Consider the following 5,915-nt stretch of genomic DNA (forward strand, 5'->3'; position numbering starts at 1 on the left):
TGTATTCTGAAATGTTCAGAGGTACAAGATGAGTATTTTATTTAGGATAATTCATTGATTGTTGTGTGTTAAACGTTCAGTGCCAAATTTTTTATGCATATTCATAATGAGAACAAAATTCAATAGGTATAAGTATAGATGCTAAATAATGTTTCGAATAAGTATTTCCAATATAATATGTTATATTGGATCAGACATTGTATCTTACCACGCACCAATAACGTACAAACTATGTACGTTTCATCACGTTGTTGCAAGAGGTTCATAAAATAAAGAGTGCCAGATTTACTCTCATTCTCACCAAACGTAATTGCATAGTTTGTATCCCGAACAGCGGCTATCCTTAGTCTTGATTTTATTGCCGAACGGGAGAAATCCACAAATTCACGGTAGGTTTATACCCTATTCAAATCTCGTGTGTTATATGATGGAGAGGTCAACTTTTTTCATTAATTTAATGGTGGACTTTATCTTTTGACTTATATATGAAATTAATAAACTTTTTACGGTTATAATAGCACGGTTATAATAGCCTGGTGTCAATCAGGTATATTATACTTCAAATATTCAGGACGAGTTACTTGAGAAAAACAACGTACTTGAGCAGCCATTCTATAAAGTAATATTAAGAAAATGTATCTTGATTTTTTTTCTTCGGTTCTAAAAATCAGGAAGTACCACAATCATATAGCTACGTATTTGTTCAATAATTTGTATGGTCAATAAAACAAACTTTCGTGCAATTTACTATGTTGTTAACACCCGCAAACCCTTCTAAACTAAAACATATGACAAAAGATGTAACAATTACTTGATGTGCAAATATAAGCGCTTTCGATCTCGTAGTACATAGTTGATAGCAGTCAAGTAAGGTGCCTTGTCCGTCCCTTGGAATGTCGACATGATCTAGGAGAGGACTTATAAAACAACCTACAAAAAGATATAACATAGGATTTTTATATGAGTTATAATTGATGTTAAAAATATATATATTATATATAAATAAATCAAAACTTAAAAATGAAAAAAAATGCTCTATCCTTTATTGCATTTGATAGCGAGAAACTTATTATGCTATTTAAAACTTTACAATTACATAATTTATCAAAGGAACAGTGTATCATAGCATGTGGTTGCTAAATATATTGACATAGTAAGTACACATTTAAGACATAATACATGATCCATGCGTATATATAAGCTAGATTTATTCGTATTTACTACCTTCAACTCCAATATTATTTGACCATCTGTTGTAATTCCCAATCCAAAAAGACACGTTTTGTAATGCTTCATTTTTACATAGTTGTTTGTTAATGTCTATTTCGGCTTTAGAAGCTATCCGTGATCCTGTTATGTTACATCGTTTTACTGCTTCAGTCCAAGTCACTTTTGTTTCGTTTATCTTTATACTACCTATAGAGATCATTTAGAAAATATTCAATTTACCATGTAAATCAAAACGCTTGACGGAACATTTCTTATTAATAAAAAAAATAACATTACAGTTTTGAAAGAGTAAGTATATATCACAACCCAAATTTGTATGATGAAAGGGAAATGTCAAAAGTAGTTTTAACAGACCTATGTCGCATGTTTTGTTTTGTTCATTGAGTAAGTACTTAGTTCTGTTGTTTTTTGTATATTCCATTTCCTGCGTTTTAAACCATTGCATTTCCAATGAAGACAAGTTTATGTTGATTTTGGAAAAAAATGGTATTGTACAGGTATTATCAAGAAATATTTCTTTTATGCCATGCTATAAGCTCATTCTAACATGGGTAGGCATTATATTTGCAAAGATCTTAATACCGAGTGTTAACAAGACACTGTTTGAATATTGGGACTCGTTTTTTTCCCTTTTATCTTACTTTCTTGTCTAGACTCGCAGTTATATAGAGTGTTACGTTTGGTTTGTCATTTTGATACCTATCGACGAAAACGTTGTTTTGTCCTCTATATTTGTTTTTATGCCACACCTAAGATAGTAGAGGGGCATTATGTTTTCTGATCTGTGCGTCCGTTCGTCCGTTTGTTCGTCCGTCTGTTCCGCTTCAGGTTAAAGTTTTTGGTCAAGGTAGTTTTAGATGAAGCGGAAGTTCAATCAACTTGAAACTTAGTACACATGTTCCTTATGATATGATCTTTCTTAATTTGATGCAAAATTAGATGTTTTACCAAACTTCACGGTCCATTGAACATGGAAAATTCTAATGCGAGTGGGAAAACCGTGTACTTTGGACACGTTCTTGTTTAAATAGTGTTGGGATTCTAATTATGATTGACAAAATCCTATATCTCCAAAGATCGTTGTTAAAAGTAAAAACTATTTATAAAAACTGTTTCTTTTCGTATACATATATACGGAAGCGTATAGGGGCCTTATATTAGTTAGTTAACAATGCTTAAGAAAACTTAATTAATACAATATCGTGTACTATAATGCATTAAATTGTTTTAATTTAGATAATTTACTCACTTATAAGAGATTTAACTCCTTTATTTATGGCAATATTAATTCTTACTAATTTTATGGATGTTAAGTTAAATATCTTTATTTTTTAGAATTTTTTAAGTTGCATTAAATAAAACACTTTAATGTTAAGGAAACTTAATTAAGGAGTTTTCATCAATTATACTGTTTTAAATTGTTTTAATTAAGTTCATTTACTAACTTATGATACAGATAAATCCAACTTAGTTAAGTCATTTTATTTTTTATATTTATCTAAAATGTATAAATTTAAAAGTTTTATTTTTAATATGGCATAACTAAGGCAAGTTAACTGTTATGGTGTATATATACAGCGAAACATTACCACGCATTCATTCTTGGAAGTAAAGCAGTATTTCAATTCGACGAAGCTTTTATTTCGGAAGACGCCAAACTATGTGACCTGATAATGGATATTCACATGATTAAAATGGTAAGTAGAATCACAGTACTAGTTGATCACTTCTAGTTTGACATTCAAAAATCAATTAACTGAACAAAGTACAAAAATATACTGTAAAACTACAGAAAACACACGAAGTGAAAGTCAACAGGTAACTCTGGCTTCATATGAAAAACTTACAAGCTTTTCATTCATATTGAACATATTATGCCTCCACTCGATGGGGGTATGATCTGGTATATTGGAATAACCTGGTCCATCCGACCGAATGCCATTGCAACAAGTGGTCTATTCAATATATTACTTTACATACACGGGACATAAGTAGAGAAAGATTTTGGTTACTGTCCGACATCGACATCCTATGTGGTGTTTTTTTTTTAATTTTTATGGTAAACTTGTGAAAAACTCTACCGAGTCATCGTGCGAGAGAAATTGCGTCTCAAGACTAGTACAGTTGCACAAATACCCTGACCAAAAATGTTATCTGCTTAATTCAGGGGCGGATCCAGCCATTTTAAAAAGGGGGTCCAACTATATGTCCCGATTCAAATGCATTGAGCGGCCAAATAAAGGGGGGTTCGAACCCCCGGAACCCCCCCCCCCCAAGAATGGAGGCTTTTGATTGGTCAATAGATGGTGTATTTTTTGCACATGTTCATGAATTTATTCCGCTGCAAGGGAAATTTGCAGCGATTTTGATATCACCGAGGTATTTGTCATTAATAATTACCTAAGTTTACCCTTTTTCTTTTTGTCTCGTATGAGCATCCTTTATCAGGAGCACCACCATGAGTTATGGCGTAGAAAGGAGGACATTTGGAGGCTGTATCGGTACAGATTAATGTGAGCATTTGCCTACCCAATTCCCTAGCCAGGCCGTGACGGGTTTTATTACCAGAAAGTTAACCGTCCAAAAACAATATATACAATGCAATAGAAAATATAAAATAAAACTAGATCACACGCTCACCTGATTCGCTCAGGCCTCATAGTATAAAAAAGTGCAAAACTATACATAAAATGGAACAATATCACCCCGGATGCCCCACAAATGCCTTGGCCAGATACATTTAAGGTAATAACGAGGAATCCCCATTCGGTTAGGACAAAATACATATCAAAACCGACTCTTCTAAATGCCCTGCTGTAACAACCCTTCACTTAGACACTTGTAACGAATTTGTCAAGGGATTTGTCTTTTGGTCATTTGTGCGTTTTGATGATATTCGGTGTAATTAAAACGATATACATGTATCTAAGGAAGTAGTGGCAATTGCAAAAAATACAAATCTTCGGTCTATAAATATTCCTCGCCTTTCAGGCTCGTGAAATTTCACCGCCCCGCGATTTGTAATTTTCACAAATACCACTCCTTTCGATGATGTATCTATTGATAAATCTACCGAATGATGTTACATTATAAACGCACGAGTGACAGCATCTCGGTGAAGGGTAAAACATACAAAGACATGGAAAAACATATGCCGGTAAAAATGCATGTACGTCTGCAAAATACCCCGGCAAAGGATAAAAATGTCTCAAACACTTTCTGAAATATCTCGTATTTGTGAAAGAGCAAAGGCCGTAAGTATAGACGTGAATCGGTTAATTCGAGCAAACAAACAAAAGACAAACCAACATCACAAAAAAACAAAAAAGTACACAAATGATACACAGGGATTGTATTTTCTCTGGCTATGACATAATTTTGTATCTAAATATCCTATGTTTATTTTTCAGATTGTTTTGTTTTGTGTATGTGCAACAACAGTGAATGCCATTATTCCCCAACCACAAGATGGAGCGACATTAGACGAACTTATTGAGTACTATTTCAGCCAGTTATACACTCAAGATGAAATACTGGGTTTCCTGCTGTTTCTGCACAATGTGATGATAAGCAAGAGAACTCTGAAAAGAATTTTGAGGAGATTAAATTTGAGAAGAAGAGGTGTTGAAAATCTTTTGCCTGATATTGTACGTAAAATTGTTGACCTGCGACGTTTTGGATACGACCAAGTGGGATATCGCACAATGTGGAGATTGCTAAATACATTGTACGGTGTGCGTGCAACCCAAGAGACAGTCAGAATTGCTTTGAGTGTAATTGACACTGACGGTGTCAATGCTAGAAGACGAAGACGGCTTATTAGAAGATCCTATAACAGCAGAGGACCTAATGATTGTCTTCACGTGGATGGGTATGACAAACTTAAGCCTTTCGGCATTTCAATACATGGTTGTATTGATGGCTTTTCCAGAAAAATCATGTGGCTCACCGCCAGTCATACCAACAAGAATCCACGGTACGTTGCTCGTTACTTCGTAGAACACTTAAAGAAGTACAAGCGTGTGCCAAGATCAGTTAGGACTGACGCGGGAACTGAAATTGTTCTTATTCACAGAATCCAAATGGCCTTACGATATCGCCACCGTGATCCTTCGGCTGGAGTTCATAGTGTATCAGTTGGTCGGTCAACTGCAAACCAGAGGATAGAAATGTTATGGAGTTTCTTAATGCGAAATTTTACAATTTTCTGGAAAAATTTATTTAACAGTCTTGTAGAAGAGGGAATTTTAAACAATACTGACCCTTTACATTTAGAATGTGTTCGATTTTGTTTTTTGCCTATCATTCAGTTGCATTTAAAGCAGTTCGAAGAAATGTGGAACAACCATCGAATCCGTCAGCAAGGATTCGCGGAACAATGTTATGGGATTCCTAATGTCATGTATTTCCAGCCTATCATTTACGGAAAATTGGACCAATCGTTTGCACTGCCCTGAGGTGACACTGTATTAGATGATATTGCAGATCAATACACTGAACAAACGCTTCACCGTGGAGTTTCGCATGAGTTTAGGCAATTGGTATCCTTGGTTACAGGACTGACCATTGAAGACTTTGATGTAGTACAAACGCCTGATGAGGCTAAAACCTTATATCGTCATCTCATATCTTTGATGTTGCACACCATTTTTGCTTAGCTTCTATTAAAATATACTTAAATTTGA

At 34.4% G+C, this 5,915-nt stretch overlaps 1 long non-coding RNA gene across 1 annotated transcript; it reads left to right on the forward strand.

The window, feature by feature from the left end:
- Positions 1-2,852: 2,852 nt before the first annotated feature.
- Positions 2,853-5,915, forward strand: LOC143059164 (uncharacterized). The gene is made up of 2 exons (XR_012973408.1): positions 2,853-2,927; positions 4,641-5,915. It is a non-coding gene; the product is annotated as an uncharacterized LOC143059164 (long non-coding RNA).

The sequence above is a fragment of the Mytilus galloprovincialis genome, chromosome 14, assembly GCF_965363235.1.
Source record: "Mytilus galloprovincialis chromosome 14, xbMytGall1.hap1.1, whole genome shotgun sequence".
Classification (NCBI taxonomy): domain Eukaryota; kingdom Metazoa; phylum Mollusca; class Bivalvia; order Mytilida; family Mytilidae; genus Mytilus; species Mytilus galloprovincialis.